Here is a 17,209-nt window from a genome sequence, read left to right on the forward strand (position 1 = left end):
CTTCCCATTCTTGTGGAGTATACTGGTGGTGTATTCATCTATGTCTCAGTGTCTTCTTCAGGGTAGGGATTATTTCAGCTCTTGGGTTCTTGCCCACAAAACCACTTGAGAAGAAGTATATTGTTTTTGATAAAGAAGTCAGTATTGAAATCTGGGACCTTTGCCATCCGTGGTGTGGCCATCCATGGGGGTGGGCTGCCACAGGGGCACCCAGTGGTCAGTACCCTTGGTCACTGTGGGCTATGTGGATAGGTGCTCCAGGTACACAGCATGGAGAGATGTGGGCTCCAGCCCTTGCCCTCAGGCCTTTTGCTTTGCTCCTGAGGACCAACAGTATGTAGGTCTGGCCCAACCTCAGCAGAAGTGGATCATTAGCAAATCTTCCCCTTTAATGCACTTTCTGACTCTGGCTCTGTGGTGGAGCCTTTCCAGTTCCCGGTAAGGTCGACAGGCCCAGAGGCTGCTCTTCCCTGAGACTGCCTCAGGCAAGACCAAGGCAAACTAGGCAGAGGGGAAGCTGAGGAATTGCCTCTGCTCTTCTCAGAGAGGATGGAGTCTGTCTAACAGCATTGGCACAAGGACCTGCTTTACTGAAAGGTGAAAAAGCAATCTCAATGGAGTTAAGGGAATGGATGGGTTTTGAAGGATAAAACAAAGTTGTTTTGTAGGAAGTTCTCTCTGACCCATTCGATTATTTAAAAAGAAAGGAAGGAAGGAAGGAGGGAAGGAAGGAAGGAAGGAAGGAAGGAAGGAAGGAAGGAAGGAAGGCAGGCAGAATCCCATCCATTTCTGGTCTTTTTTGTTATTTCTCTTGGGAGGAAAAGCTGAAAGATAAGAATCCTGGCTTACTTTTCAAGTTCTTCTGTGTTCTCCCATCACATGGGATGACGATGAACTCTGTATCCATACTGACCACTGTTCGTTCCTTCTTGGTAGCAGAGGTGGGTGCCTAGCTGAACTCAGATCCAGGTGAGTCCACAGAGCTTGGTTGTTTTCCTTCTAGACCCTCTGTCTTATTTGCTTTTCTTAAATGTTGTCTTTTATTGATTAATTATTCTGGGAACTTCTAAATGTAATATATAAGCAAATATAAATAATAAACTCAGAAAACTCCAACCAATTATTAAAATAGATTAAAGAAGTTAATTATAATTGAACTTCACAGTGGTTTTTTTTTTATGACTGTCATTATATTTAAGAACAGTTTTAGGTTCACAGCAAAATTGAGCAGAAGGGACTGAGTTCCCATGGATTCCCTTTGTCCCCACACATGACCAGTGTCCCCCATTGTCAAGATCCTCAGCAGAGGGGGGCATCTGCCACCATCTATGAACCTACACAGATACATTGTGATCACCCAGAGTGCACACTTACCATTAGGGTTCCCTCTTGCTGCTGTACATTTGGTGGGTTTGGACAACATGCCTCCACCCTCAGAGTATCACACAGAATAATTTTACTCTCATAAAAAAAAAATCTTCTATGTTCCACCTACTCATCCTCTTCTCCCCCAAGCCCTGACAACCACTAACCCTTTTGCTACCTCCATAATTTTGCCTTTCCAGAATGATGTGTAGTTAGAATCAACTCTGCTCTATTTGTTAACTCACTCACTAATAAAAGTCAGAAATCAAGATTAAAAGGCAAGTTCAAGCTCACCCTCCCCATGCTTCAGTTTCTTTGTCCACAAAATGAGAGGAGTGCATAGCTAAACCCTGACACAGTCTCAGTGTTCAAGGGTGGTATGAATCCTCTGAAGGCGGGGCTTGTGACATTCTACGCTGGGTGCCCAGCTGCTAGAACAATGCCTGGCACTCATGAACTGAGTGGTGAATAAATTTTACTTATATTATTTGGTTTAATGGTCGTCACTTATCCAAACGTTAAAGGAAGTGATATTAAAACATAATAACTTTCCAAGCCAAACTGTAAATTTCATCCTGACTCTTTTCTTCTCAGCTAATTTAGACTCTACTAATTTCTCTTCTCTATCAAAAAGGGTAAAATGATCAAAAAGTTACAAGTATATCACAAGAATCATTCCCATGATGAATACTTCACAGGACTGGATGTCAGAAAAGAGTCATAAATTTTGTTTAGAGGCTACTGAATGGTTGCCATTTTACAAATACAGAAGACTGGGAGAAACTCAAGCTGGTCCCTTGGACTGCAGACATAGTTATAAAAAGAAATTTCACAACACTCATGCTTCATCCAATAAAGATTGACTAAGAAGTACTTTCTACTCCTTCATGTTTTACTTTTATAAGTTTCTAACAGGCTTGCTGGACAAAGTCCTTCCTTGGTCCTGCCTAAACATCTTTATGTCTTCAACCATGAAGTGAGTTTAACAGAGATGAGGGGTGGACCTCGGGCTTGATCGTGTGTTTGCATGGCAACAATAACAGTCCTCACTTGGTGGTGATTGGAACTGTTTTTGTTTTGCTTTGTTTTGTACCAGGAATTGAACTCAGGGGCACTTTACCACTGAGCTACATCCCCAGCCCTTTTTATTTTTTTATTTGAGACAGGGTCTTACTAGGTTGCTAAGAGGCCTTGTTAAATTGCTGAGACTGGCCTGGAACTTGAGATCCTCCTGCCTCAGCCTCCTGAGTTGCTGGGATGACAAGTGTGCCCCCCCCCCCAATCCTGCTGGAACTATTTTTTTGAGATCATTGTCACAGTCTTTGTATCTGGACATTTCTTATTCCTTTCTGCCTTCATTACAGTTCTGCATTTGATGTTTCTTCATTTAACATTAAAACATGATGCTACTGTATCATAGTAGTATTCATGTTTAGAACAGACCACCTTTTACTGCCCTCCCCTTGACCACCCATACATGGCACTCACAGGTCTCCTTGGCCTTGTCTGAGTGCTCAGCTTGATGACCCAGAGTCAGGGACATTCTGAGTACTGGAGACTGCTCTGGGCACACCTGCACACTTCTGCTCTCACCTGTTGGATTGTCCTCTGATTAAAAGTCTGTGTTTTTCCCCAAATTCTGTTCTTGTCAGTATACTCAATATTATAATCACATGATTTAATTATATACAGTCATGCACTGAAAATAATGTCTCAGGCATTGGCAGACTGCATACATAGGGCTCCTGTAAGAACACAAAGTAGCCTAGATAGTAAGCTATACCACTGAGGTTTGTGTGAGTGTACCCTAGCATGATTGAACAATGACCAAATTACCTAATGACCCATTTCTCAGAACAGTCTCTCTGTGGTTAAGTGATACATGACAGTATTATATAAATCATTTAATTGTGAGTGTAGAAAGAATCATAAAAACTAAGTTGCAAATTTCAATCGAAATGAGTCGCTAAAAATTAAAGGGTACTGACATAGATGTAGATAACTAAAAACCTTGGGAGAGGGAGATCTATACCATTCTGCATTCAAATAGTTTCTCAAATGTTTTCAAATTTTATACACAGCAGTGTGTAGATATGATTATGCAAAAGATAGTGTAGAACTCCCAGGCAGCAAAAACAGCTTTGGCTCTGCATCAGAAGGCAGGCATATAAGTGTAATTCTACATTCTTTAAGTAAAAAGGAATATTTAAATAAGGATTCATTTTTTATCATTGGTTTCAGTTGAGTTCACAAGAGGGATTCTATTGTATCATTTTTAAAAAACAGAAATTTACCATCCCTATGCATTGATGCATCACAATTTAGTAAACCTACAATTAATTTTTGCTCCATTAGATTAATTGTAAGTTTTAAAAATAATAATGCCAAAATGAACACTTTTCATGTTTCTGTTTCTGTTTGTTTGTTTTGGCTTGTTGAATTAATTTTTAGGATTCTATTAAAAGACTAGCATATAAATACCTTTCTGGAATTTGGTAAGTCCTACCTTTTTGATTTCCCAAAAAGTAATAATGTGCTTAATATTAGTCTAGTGGATTATGTTTTATCTGTTACTAGTAATATGGTGGCTTAGACCAACCACCGTCTCATTATTTCTCATGGTTCTTACAGGTTGCCTTTAAGATCAAACATTTCAATCTACATTGTTTTCCCTTGCCACCCTCCAGCCCCTGCCCCAGTTCTGCGGGAAGGACAGAGGCTTGAACAATACAGTGCAGAAGTCAGAATGTGGCCCTGAGAAGCCAATGTGGATGGATTTCAAGGGCGAGTCCTTAATTTATTTCAAGAACTCGGTTTAGCTTGACACGATGAGGATTCCAGATCCCCCCAAAGCAGTGGGAGTCCAAGGCTTATGGGGAAGCTTTTGTTCCGAGTTCACTCTGACCCCCGCATCTGGGTGTACAGTTCATAATTACTACTTTCTTTTTTAAACACTACTTCAGCAAAGCTGGAGCGCCACCAGTATAGGAGGCAACTCTAAAAGCGAGAACAAGATGTATGACAGCCCCTCTCAAAGCACAATAAAAGCTGGGCTGTGACCTTCACAGTGGAATCAATATTTCAAATGAGGCTGTGCACTTCTGGGAACATAATTCCATGTAAACACCCCAGTACCATCTCCACCCTCTGCACCTCCTCCTCACCAGCATCCTTCCCACTTTCCACCTCCAAACCACAGTGCCGAAAAGGTCAGCTGTCATTGAATACGGTCTCCAGGAGCATCGCCAGGACATGACTCTCAGTGGACAACTCTGGAAGGAGTGCGGATCTTGGCGGAGGGCTGCATCCATCCTACCTGCACTGGTTTAGAAGAGTTTGCAAACTGTCAACCCATGGAATAAACGGTCTCCCCCTAATGCTGACCTGAAATCCCCCTGAGTGTAGAGTGCAGAGAGACACTGGAGGGCTATGGTCAGCAGCAGCGTCCAGATCTGGGAGAGGAAAGAGAGCTCTTTGAGGGGAGATGATTTCAGGGACCATCAGAAATGAACTTCCCCTGCCTCTCGGCCTTGCTCGTCCGGCTTTGGCTGTGTTCCTACTAAAGCTGTTCTTACAGGTCAGGTGCAGAAATGGTTCTTTTGTAGTGTTCCCAGCTCCAGAACTGGGCTTCCTTCAGGCAGTACTCCAAAGGGCTGTTGTTTACCTCAGTGTCCTCCTTCTGTGGCCGGGATTTTGAATGGCAGTCATCAGAGAAGAGATGTCTATTTCAGTTATTAATTATTACCAATACCAAGCAGAGGTCCTTAATCCTCCCCCTTACTAAAATAAGGAAAGGGATGGATGGACATGATTACATCTGCACTATAGATTGAGAACTTTATATCACTTACTCTATAGTTTATTGTACCATAAACTACAGTGATAAGAATTGTTATATTCATTGTCATTTCTCTTTGTAAAGCTGAGTTGAAACCCTCTGCTACCTGGACTCAGAGAATGGCCCCTCTTTGGAGTTCCTTTCGCTTTCCTTCTTCATCCAAGTGTGGGGGTCCTGCTTTTCCTGACCCTACCTATCTGTTGCTGTGGGTTTCTTTGGAGTCTGCCCCTTCTCTGGTGAAGCAGTGGACACCACTCCCAACACAGGAAGCTGAAGTCCTAGTTGTCTTTCTCTCTGTTGGATTTAGAGTTGCCTAAGGGCAAGAAGGGGGTCTTGTTCACAGCATCTGAGATGCTCTACACAGAGTAGATGGGAAATAAATATTTACTGGGTTTAGCATTTGCAGATTGTTCCTATAGCAAGAATAGTCTTTTTGACCCAAAAGACAAAATTCATCCCGTTTGCAACTCAACAGATGAACAGAGCTGATGCCTAACAAAGGAGAGAGAGAAAGAGAGAGAGAGAGAGAGAGAGAGAGAGAGAGAGAGAGAAAGAGACAAATTCCAGCACATCACCACATTCTAAGAGTTCCTGCCCACCCTGCCTCCCTTGTTCCCATTCACTCTCTCTTACTTCTTTCTTCTTCATTCTTGTCTTTCATCAGTGCACATTCAGGAGCCCTGACTACCTAAAGTATTGAGCGCTGAAGATACAGAAACCAATAAATAAATAAATAAATAAATAATAAAAATAAATAAATAAAACATTTTACCATCCAACCTGAGAGGTGAATAACAGAGGCACCAACAAAATGCTGAGAGGTGACCTCCCATGTGGAGGGTGGGGAAGGTCTTCAACTGAGCTGTCCTGAAGGATGCCTAGGGGCTGGCAGAGAGGTCAACGGGCACAAAAGCATGATGGCCAGAGAGAACGTTTTGGGAGAGTAATTTGGAATGACTGGACCATGGCTGGGCTTGAGAGCAGAACTGCAAATATAGGTAGGCACTAGTGTCCTGCTGCAGGAGTGTGGACCACAGTCTGGTCCAGAGTGGCAGTGGTGTGCCTGAGTCTGCATTGGAACAGAATCTTGATGGGTGAGAAGGAGTTCATTAAGAATATACTGTCACTGAGGATAGCAACTGAGTCTTGTCTTCCTAACAGTGACTGGCACTTTAGAGATAGTCCCTAAGTATTTACTGAATGAGTGGATAAACCGTCCACCTTGGCACTTCTCAAACTTTAGCACACATCCAAATCACCTTCCATGCTCATAGTTTTGGAATCAGTACGTCTGAGAGGGGGCCATGAAGTTGCATTTCTAACAAGCTTCCCAATAGTGCTGGTACAGCTATTCTGTAGGTTGCACTTTGAGTAGCACTGGTTTGCACAGTACCTCTCCCCTTTAGTTTACATTCAGAAGTTTTAAAACACTCAGAGTGAGTATTGTAAGAAGCTTTTGTATTTTGCTTTACAGTTTTCAAAGTATTTTCTCTTTTTTGATCCTTGCATTTCTGAGTCACTATTGTCTCATGTTACAGAAGAAGCAGGGCTACAGACAGTCAAAATTACTTGTGCAAGGACCCACCACAGGTAAAATACGGAGCTTGGAAATAAATCCACGTTCTCTAATTCCCACTATAAAGCCTTTCTCTCCATACTGAACACAAATTTGAGAATAAAGAACATACCAATATCATATTCCTTCATAGTAGGTGATTTTCAGTATTACCCACCTAACAGTATTTTTGAGAAGTTAAGGAAGTTCTAGAACTCTAACTTTAAGAGAGACCTAGGTATATATTTGGTTTAATAATAATACTATGTTGTTATTATGATTACACAAATAGAATAGACCTGCAGTAGTTGTGCCATCATTGGTCATACAGTAGCGGAGAGCGTGGGCTCTGGAGACAGATTTCTTAGCTTCTAATCCCATCTCTGCCATCTATTAGTTGTATGAACTTAGACAAGGACAACTTTTCTTGCCTCAGTTTCCTTATCTATGAAAATGAAAACAATAACATGTGCCCTGAAGTCATTTTGCCTCCAATTTGGGGCCAGGGATCTCCAGGAGGCCAGAATCTGTGAGCACAAGGACTCTTGGGTGTTGGGGCTTTTTTTCTGAACCAGAGTTTCCTTTCTAAAAACAAGGTAGAATTTCTCCATCCTAAACGACAGAGAGGCAGCATCCCTGAAAGGTATTTCTGGGAAGAATGCACAGAGCATGTCTGCCTAGCCCTTGTTGTGGAGGCAGGAAAAGCCCAGAGGCTCCGGGGAGGCAGATCTGGGGCAGCCAGACGGCACAGGATGGGCAGTGCCAGGCAGTGCTTGCTGGCTGAGGACCACAATCTGCTGCCACTCATTCCTCCCCGCCCCCCACCCCCGCCGTTATACGTGCACATTGCTGGGTCATCAGAGGTCTGTGGCCAAGTTACAGTATCATTTCCAAGAAGGCACCGAAGCAGAAAATTAGACAGCTGGAGAGGGCAGCACTGTGCATCCTATGCTACCACCTAGAGTTCCCTGGGGCGAGCCAGGGTGTGCACCAACAGGAGGCTGCTGGGCTCGGAGAGTTGCTCCCTGTGTTTATTTAACTCCTCATGTCCTGTGTCCTGGGGGCCTTTTCTAACTGCGAGTGCCTCCCTCACTAGTCCTCTGTTAGTAATTCCTATCCTGCACGTATTTCCCATTAGTTTTCCTTTGGCTGTGTGTGCTGCCCCCCTCAGGAAACCCATGTGTCATTCATTTGTTGTGGTATTAGGGACAAAACTCACCAAATGATTTAGTTTTTGTCCTCAGAATCCTGATTCTCATTCAGGACAACATTTGTGGGACATGCAGGAGGAGTCCACAGCAGGACTGGAAACCCTTCAACTTGTGAGTCTGGACTTTTTTCTAGAAAGCCTGAAGAAAGAACAGAAAACCTAGTGGAATCTATAGGACTCATACCCAAACCAGAGCACTGTAGACACCCAAACCCTTTGCAGAGGAGGCATTTGAATATAGTGTCAGCTCTGGTCCAGCCCCTCTCGTGAGAATATTTTACACAATTATTGGTAAAAACAAGAAATCTGCCTTTTCCAGAGATCATGCTCTCCCATTTACAAAGAGTTTATATGTTAACCATTTGTATGGGTTAATTTAGAAATGAAATTCCATCTATGCACAGGCTGAATTTATAAAATCTCTCCCATGAAACTGATTTCTATACCACCAAATGCAAAATATAGTTGTGTTTAAATTTTCATTTTAGATAACATTTTATCACCATTAATCAAATTAAAGTTATGACATCTTTGAAACAAACATCATGAATATTCTTTTAACTTTTTTTTTAATCACTAAGGCCACAGTGTAAAATCTAAGCAGCCTCCACCCCCACGGGATGTGGACTCACTGGGGAAAGCATGCATCTGTCAAGCCAGTGACACCTGGACCCAAGTCACCTGGGCGCCAGGTCTGCAGCCCTGGGCAGTATTGCCAGCCAGCAGGCTGACATGCTACTCTTTAGACCTTTCTGTATTCTGTTCTTAGAATGCTCTGTTTTCCTCAAGTTTGTTACATAACAGCACCGTGTGTCTCAGCCAGTGTTTTGTTCCTTGACCCACAGCATTGTCATTGCGGGAAAGCCAGGGAGCAGGCAGTGGCCTTGCCTAACCTGGTGCTGGGTAAGATGCTGCTCCTGTGAGGTCAGGTGAAACTCAGAAGTTTTCCTTCCCATTCAAGGAGCAAGTGAGCTACTGGCCAGGTGTCAACAGAAGACCTTCATATCATTCTAGTTTATTTAAAAACCAAACCAGCAAAATCAGTGGCAACTTCTATGACAGACTATTATTTACACCCATGATTCACATACCCTATTGTGTCAGAGGTGATGACTGCATACGAAAAGAGAATCAATAATGGTTGCCAATGGTTGATCAATTATAGCCCAACTACAGAACATTAGCATGTGAGGCAAATGTACACTTTTTCAATAGCCCACACAATTCAGTTGAATGCTCTCTTGGTAATAATTTAAAGTTGCACTTATAATTACACATGGATTCATTTTACAATGTCTGTTGTTGACTGTGAGCATTAATATCCAAACATTTGTCCAAGCAGTCATAAAATTTGTCAATTATATACAGAAAATGAAAGAGATGGTTGCACTGGTTTTTAAACCACGTTGTGAACTAGATCTAATCTTCTTGACTTGGGTACAACAAACATCAACCCAATGTTACTTTTATGTGACCATTTAATAATCTGTCAATTGGAAGTATACTGAATGTAGGTTGCAGATACTAGAATTCATTATGTAGTAGTAATTAATGCAAGGAAATCTAGAGACCTCATTGGTACTCCTTTCTGAGACATGGGCTTTCTCTGTGATTTTTTCATACGTTGTTTAGACTTTCTGTGCTTCTACTTGTGGTCAATGTCTATGATTATAGTCATAAATATAAAAGTTTGCTTCAACAAAAGATCCCTATCTTGGCAGAGCTTCCCATAGTAATTGTGTTAGTCAGCTTTTTGTCACTGTAACAAAATATCTAAGAAAATTACCTTAGAGGAGAAAAGATTTATTTTGGTTTATGGGTTCAGAGGTTTCAGTTCAAGGTCAACTGGCCCCATTGTTTTGGGCCTAAGATGAAGCAGAACATCATGGGGGTAGTATGGTGGGGCAAAGCTGCTCACCTCATGGTGGCCCGGAAGCAGTGAAAGAGGTAGCAGAGAGGAAAGGACCAGGGGGACTGGATAAAGTGCCTGAAGGCACAGTGCCAAGGACTCACTCCTTTCAACAGGTCCCACCTCCTATGTTTCCACCACCTCCCAATAGTCCCTTCAGCAATGAACCAGAGCCCTCATGATCCAATCATTCCAAAGCTCCACCTCTGAATATTGCTGCTTTGGGGACCGAGCTTCCAACATAGAAGCCTTTGGGGGACATTCCAGATTTAATGTAGAATAGTGACCTAGAAAGTTTCCTCCTAAAACTGCCATGAAATACCTCATGGTTTCTTATTAAGCACCTTCAACTCAAAGCCAGGAAAGGAAGGGGAGCCCTCCAACTGACACAAAGGCTTGCAGCAAAGCACATATACGTTACTCAGAAAGAGCCTGCTCTTAGTTCAGGGACCATTTGGAAAGGCTTTGCTGTGTATTGACAGTCCACGCTGTTCGTCACATACTTAACTCCACTGATGATACATAGACCAATAGGCTGGGTGGTATAGATGACATGAAATTTATGAAAGTACAATCCCTGCCTTAGAGGAGCTAACAATGCAAAGGGCAGGATGTTAGGATGTTCAACGATGTTAGGAGATGGAGAAAATGTCACAGGATGGGCCTATACAAAATGACAGGAGTGTAAAGAAGGTAGAAATCCACTCAGTTGGGCTAAGGGAAGGCTTCACGGAGAGGTGATCCTGGGCAGGGCTGAAAGAGTCATATTCCAGGCAGAAGAGAGAGCACAAACAACACAGAGGCAGGAAAGTGTGAAGCATGGTTAGGGAACAGCAAGTTGTCCCTTGATTGTTGGGTAAAGAGACGATGGAAGGTTGGGAGGCTCAGATTTGGTTTCCTTCGTTATTTCCACAATCCCACAGTGCTGGGGGCTCGAACCGGGGCCTCCAGCATGCAAGGCAGGCACTCTCCCACATGGGCTACATGGCCTGCTAACTGTTGGGTAAAGAGAGTGAAAGATCTAATTGTATTTGCTCAAGATGAACAGGAAGTCATCTACCTAAAGACAGGGCAGGAAAGACAGAGGAGCCCACTGGGACTGGAATTTGAAAGGTAGAAATAAAGGCCCCACCTCCTTTTTCTTAAGGAGTCTGAGTCTCAGGTCTCCTGTTTTCATTCTCTCTGTAGAGTAACTCCCCTGCTTGAAGGTCTTCAGCATGCACATGGCATTGACTTGTACAGTGAAAGAAACACGTTTCAAGGTGTCTTAGTTCGAGTACTGCATTGGTTAGAAGTAGGTTTGACAGCAATATAAAAGCATATTTCTCTCTTGTATTCAAGAAACCTGAGGGTCCTAACCCTTAGGCTGGCATGATGTGCTCTGGTGGAGAACCCACTCCTCCTATATCATATCTGAGAAAGAGGCCTGGGCAGAGTAGGCAAATGGACTGACTCCTTCACTACAAAAGGCTATAGATACGTTGCAGAAGGTGATAAATGCCAGAGTGGAAAATCATCATTCAGTTAAGCAGGGAGGCATGGAAAACCACCTAAAGTGTTTTGAATTTTGTTTATGTTGGTTTTGTTGTTGTTTCATTTTTGCAAAGAAATGTTATAAATGAAGCTTTACTATGACAAGCTTACCCTGGCAATGGTGCATGGGCTGATTTGGAATAAGATGAGATGAAGAGCTAGAGGATCCCTTAAGTGATGCCTGCATCAGGCCAGATGAGACTGATTTGACATCAGTAGAACTTCAGAAGGGGAGGACTATTAAGGCTAGCTAGGCACATACAGCAGCAAGAAGAGGTAACTTCCAGTATAATGGCAAGAGAGGAATAGGAAAATCTGTAAGAAGTAGAATTACAAACTCAAAACCCATGACAGCTTGGGCCATGCAGTGTATTGGCATGTAACACAAATCTGACTGCATTATATACCACCATATAATAAGGCACAGCAGTAATGATATCAGTTCCTTGAAAAGCCCTTCTACCATATTTCAGAAAGTGAGAAAATTCATAATTTATTACATAAAATACTTTTCAAACTGATAAGAATAAAGAAGTTTTGTATTCATTCAAGAAATAAGCTTGGATGCCTAGACATTCTTTTATATAAGAGAGCTAATTTCCCAAGTAATAATTAAATGAGTCTCACCTGACCTGAAACAAAGATGTTTTCAAACACCTAGTATAATTTGGCATTTAGATGTGTATATATCATATTTACCCTGATGAACATCGGGTAGACAGTATGTCTTGAAACCCCAAGTTCAGCATGCTAAGACCTAAGCTAAATGAACATATATAACTCATTTTAAAGGTCAAGCCTCTTGTTTATGAGAGAAATACATCTAAATGACACACAAAGCCTCAGTGTGAGGAAGAACACTCAACCTGAGTCTTTGGTAAGCACACATTTCCAACTCAAAGGCTCGAGTGTACATGACTCTCTTTTGAGAGACCTATTTCCATAACAGATCAGTCCTTGAACAGAAAATGTTGAGTAGCGGAATTGTAGAGGGAGCATATATCCAGAAATCTATGGCCATCATTTTTGCTACATAGAAATATAATAAACAAGTTGTTCTGCCCAGAATAAAGCTCTAAATTTAGAGACCTACACCCAGGGAAACTAGGGGAAGGCCTCTTTGGTAATTTTGAACGACTGGGAAATCTATGGTAGGATGGCTGAGAGAAAAATACAAAGAATTTTCTAGAACTTTGAGCCTCTCCATCTGATTGCTGAAGTGTTCCTCCATTTCTAATGAGGAATATTTTCAACATCCCTCACAGATTATTTTTGACTTAGCCAAGCAGGGAGCCTATTTTAAAGCTCCCAATTTGAAAATCATGGAAGCTTTATAAAGCCCTCCACCTGCATCTCTTTTAGGAACACAGTTCTTTATTCTTTAAAGGATGAAAACCTCCAGCATGTAAAAACTTTGTTAAGCTGTCACATCAATAGGGTTAAAAAAAATAACAGTGGACAAAGAAGAAACAAATTGCATCTTCGAATAAGTTTTCTTGAAGCTCTTGTTAAAAGCTATAACCTCTGATGTTAACTAAATTTAACCCATCATGACCCTAGTGGTGACCTTCACCTCTCCTTTCTTCTGCTTCCTGAGGCTGCTGGAGAAAACTGGCCTTGTCATTGGAAAAGCGTTCTCTGTAGCACACAAAGACCCAGCCTTCCTGCTACCCTGTCAGGAGGCCCTGTATCGACCGCGGGGTCAGCACCTGTGCTGAGAAGCAGGTGACAGTGGCCTGCCTGCATCCTTCTAGAGCAAGTTGTTAGAGTGTCTACCCTTCAAATATCACACTGCAGTTTCAGGCATTCAAGCCACTGAAGTTCAGGTTTCCTTTGTGAATGCAGACTTTACACAAATTAATCCATTGCTGTTCAACTGACTGTAAAATTAGTAGATTTACTGTTGCAAAAGGAAAAAAAAAGAGAGGACAGAAAGAAAGAAGAAAAACTGAGAGCTTTCACGTCCATTTTGATAAGGTCACGGATGCGTCCTAGCCTGCCTGGCAACAAAGCATCCTTTAAAATCTTTGCAGCAGAACCGAGCAACTTTCAGGGGAAAAGCAGCAAAACAATGACTCCCAAAGACAGTGGAAAGTCTTCCCCGTACAGTAAATATCTAAAACTCCACACTGGAGGAACCGTCCAAAATGGAATTATTTGCCTTTAATTTTGTTTGCCTCCAAGGTGGGAAAGAGTGAGAACACAAATTTGTTCTATCACCAACAATGTATTTGCTGTCAGTCCTGCCTTCTTTAAGTCACTAGAAACTAGAAGATCTCAGTGGGCCTTTTAAAAATAGTATTCAGTTCTATTTTAAATGTAAAATGCTATTGAATAACTTGATTCTGTTTTGCTTTGATTTCCATAGTAGTTAACACTGAACATCTTTCAAGGTTTCATATACTAGCTCTTCAGTTCTACATGACATCCTACAAAAGTAATGAGAATTATTTTCATTAAATATTTCAAAAACGACCAAAGGTAACAGAATCACCCCAAAACTCTATACCTTTGAAACAGAAATACATGACTCAGTTGTTTTTCTTCTTCATTCACTTGCACAGAAGATAAATGAAACCTCCACATATAAACATTTCTTTTTACTTAACAGACATGAAAGATTTTTTAAAAAATTCATTATAATGTCACTCATTTTAGACATATTCCTTTTGCTCATTCATAACCACTACTGTTTTTTTAATAATTTGTTTCATCATTTTTCACAAGAGAAGTGATTAATCTGGTATGTAATGTTATGTTGCACATGATGAAGAAATTTATCCTGAATCTAATAATAGTTTGGGAGCACATAAAGGGTTATAACACAGATGTGGCCACCAGATGCTCTCCAGCTCTACTGGGAAACCAGCCTAAGTAGGAATGAAATGAATTTAGGTTACACACAGGAAAAGATTCCTGAATCTTATAAACATTTGAAACAATAAGCTAAAATACCCTTGCCTGGAGGTTTTCTGGGATATATTTGTTGTTGTTGCTGCTGCTGCTGTTGTTCTTATTTTAAGTATACGAACGTTTACATGTCTTAAGTGGATTAACCACAGTTCTGCAGAGGGTAGATGGTAGGGATTCCTTAAGAGGGTTTCCAGGATTACTATTTTATGATGATAAACACATGGTATCAGGCTGAGAATATCTTCAGGAAATTCTCATTTAGTTTTCTAATATTCAGCTAAAGCCCCTGATCCCACTTCTTGCTTTCTATGTCCTGATGAGTTGGTAAACAAAATCTATAGAAGCATGAATCCTCTCAGCTATTAAACTGGCACTGTAATGGCATAGTTGCTGCCATTTAAAACAATGAATTTCAGCTACATTTAGTTGACACTGTATAGGATGTCACACAATAGACTTCAATTTCCCTATTCAACAAAGCTGCACTGATAAGAGCTTATAACCTTATGGGGGGAGTATATAAAGTAACTGCAGTCCATGAACAACTACTTGTTGATGAACACACTGAATATATAAAACCACACAAGCTTGGCAGCATCTATATAACTTCAAAAAAAAAAAAAAAACTCAGGATTTTTGTTAGTATAAGGTTTGCTTTTAAAATTGTTACAGTCATTGTAGCATCATGAATATCTGGCCTAGTGTTAATAACTTTTTAAAGAAGCCACCATAGAATAATTTCTCTGTGGGACTGATATATCTCAAGGACCTTGAGATAACAACTGAGTCTCACACATTGCCTGGTGTCAGTGGAAAGAGAAAGGATTGTGAAAGCTAATAAACCAGGAGAGGGACAGAATATTTTCATAAATCCTTTGCCAGAGCAAAACAATAATATAACCATTGAGAAAATCCATGGACTTGCCATGGGAATTACTATTGGTAGAAAATGTAGTTTTAGTTGCCAGGATGAGTCTTATTGAGTTACATAGGGTTTTGTTTTGTTTGTAAATTAGGGATAGAAATATGACAACTGGGAAAGCTCTGTGCATGTCCCAGTCTTCTTTAATGCACATAATGGATCAGTTTGCAGATTTGTGGCATAGTAATTACTTCCCAACCCAGAAAGTGCGCCTTAGCAAGTAGAGATCATAAATGTAGGGAGGGGGCTGGAGAAGCTGGTGATTGGTTTATGCACTCTTTATTCAAAGGTCTTCAAAATGTGCCATCACGAACTGAGTTCAAGGCTCTCAACGACTCTTTTAAAGCCTCCACATCTCTTTTCAACTGGAGGTTAAAAGAGAGTTCAAGAGAAGAAAAAAAAATGGGTTCTCTCCACTTGAGAGTATGTCTGTAAAATCCACCTCTTTTCTGCTTATGTCCTCCCAAGAGCACTAAACCACCATCTTGTAGGTGTTGGACACCTGATTGTGGCAGACAGAAAATCACCTTCTCTGGACAAATGACCCTTCAAAGAGGGGCTGGCAGGTATCTTCAGTTATCAGCATTTTGTCTTAATTTCTTCAAATCAGAAGCTTATCAAATCATATGTCCTTATTTTGGACAGTAAGTGCTTCAATTTCTTTTTCACATTTGACTTCCTTTAATTCTTTTGGGACTTCTAAGTCCACTACTCTAATCACTACTTCAGTGCAGCAGCATAAGGAATATTTAGGGTTAAGAGCACCTACCTGCCTGGGTTTTTTCTTTTTTTAACTTTTTTTAAAGCTTTATTTATTTTTATGCAGTGCTGAGGATTCAACCCAGTGCCTCACACATGCTAGGCAAGTGTGCTACCACTGAGCCACAACCACGGCCCCACTGAGTTTTTTTCTTTTTAAAAAATGTTTGCTTCTACTACTGATTGTGTGGACTTGAGCAAATTAATTTCTTCATGTTCCAGTTGTCTCATCTGTGAAATGGTTCATAATAGTAATTATTTGCTCATGAGGTTGTCCTGAGGATTAAATTAACTTGACAGAATGTCAAGTGCTTAGAACAGTGTCTGGCTGGTAAGGAAATGTTATCATAAATGTGGGCACTTACCACTGTTGAGCACCTACTATTTCCCAATGCACTGCTCTATTCACTCTATATATACTTTTTAAAAAATGTCTTAGTACTAAGGAATGATTTTAGTAGAATAAAAATGAATCTCTAATTCGTCCTTTAACTTCGAAATGGCCAACATGCAGACGCTAACCCTCAACTCTGGGTCACACAAAAGTTGTCTCAGGGTTTATCATGTTACAAGTTATCAGTGTCTAAAGTGTCAAATGCTGTGATTTGATTTAAAAAAAAAAAAAAAAGAGACAAGGTCTTTGCTCTCATGTAGCTATTTAAGGCTGACCCATCTTCCTCATTTGCAATACAAAAGGTAATACCTGATTCAAAGAATTATTTAATAAGCATTAAAAGACGAGTTCCAGCAGACAAGTAGCCAGTAAACGTCAGTTCAACTTCATAGGAGTGGGAAGATCAGGTTGGCTTCGCCAAGTCCGGCCTGCATTCTCACTCTGCCACTAAGCAATTTCTTACTGAAGATCAGAGGGGCAGGTGATTAACACCAACACTAAAGCGGAGGTGACAGCAGCCAGCACCCTGGTGGTACAAGGGTGGACCCCTACAAACCGTAGGAGAAAAAGCAGGGCCCCGTACAACAGCCGGGTTCTGGGTTGGCTCTTCGCTGACTCTGGGTAAGTCAATTAAACACGCTGGGTTGATGACCGCTTACAACTTATCGGAATTCGAACAGCACTTTAATATGGCATGCCCCGGATCCATCACCAGTTTCTCCGGGAATCCTCCTTCAGGAACCAAGAAACTGCAGGTGATGGTAGGAGGTGGGGTTCCAGCTGGGACCCCACCTGGTGCTACCTGGGAATT

General features: G+C 41.3%; 1 long non-coding RNA gene across 1 annotated transcript; it reads right to left on the reverse strand.

Annotated features, from left to right (window-relative positions):
* Positions 1-738: 738 nt before the first annotated feature.
* LOC306660500 lies at positions 739-16,850 on the reverse strand. The gene is made up of 3 exons (XR_013763652.1): positions 16,708-16,850; positions 7,978-8,107; positions 739-5,695 (listed from the first exon to the last, which is right to left on the reverse strand). It is a non-coding gene; the product is annotated as an uncharacterized lncRNA (long non-coding RNA).
* Positions 16,851-17,209: the final 359 nt, after the last annotated feature.

The sequence above is a fragment of the Sciurus vulgaris genome (genome assembly GCF_902686455.1).
Source record: "Sciurus vulgaris genome assembly, chromosome: 4".
Classification (NCBI taxonomy): Eukaryota; Metazoa; Chordata; class Mammalia; order Rodentia; family Sciuridae; genus Sciurus; species Sciurus vulgaris.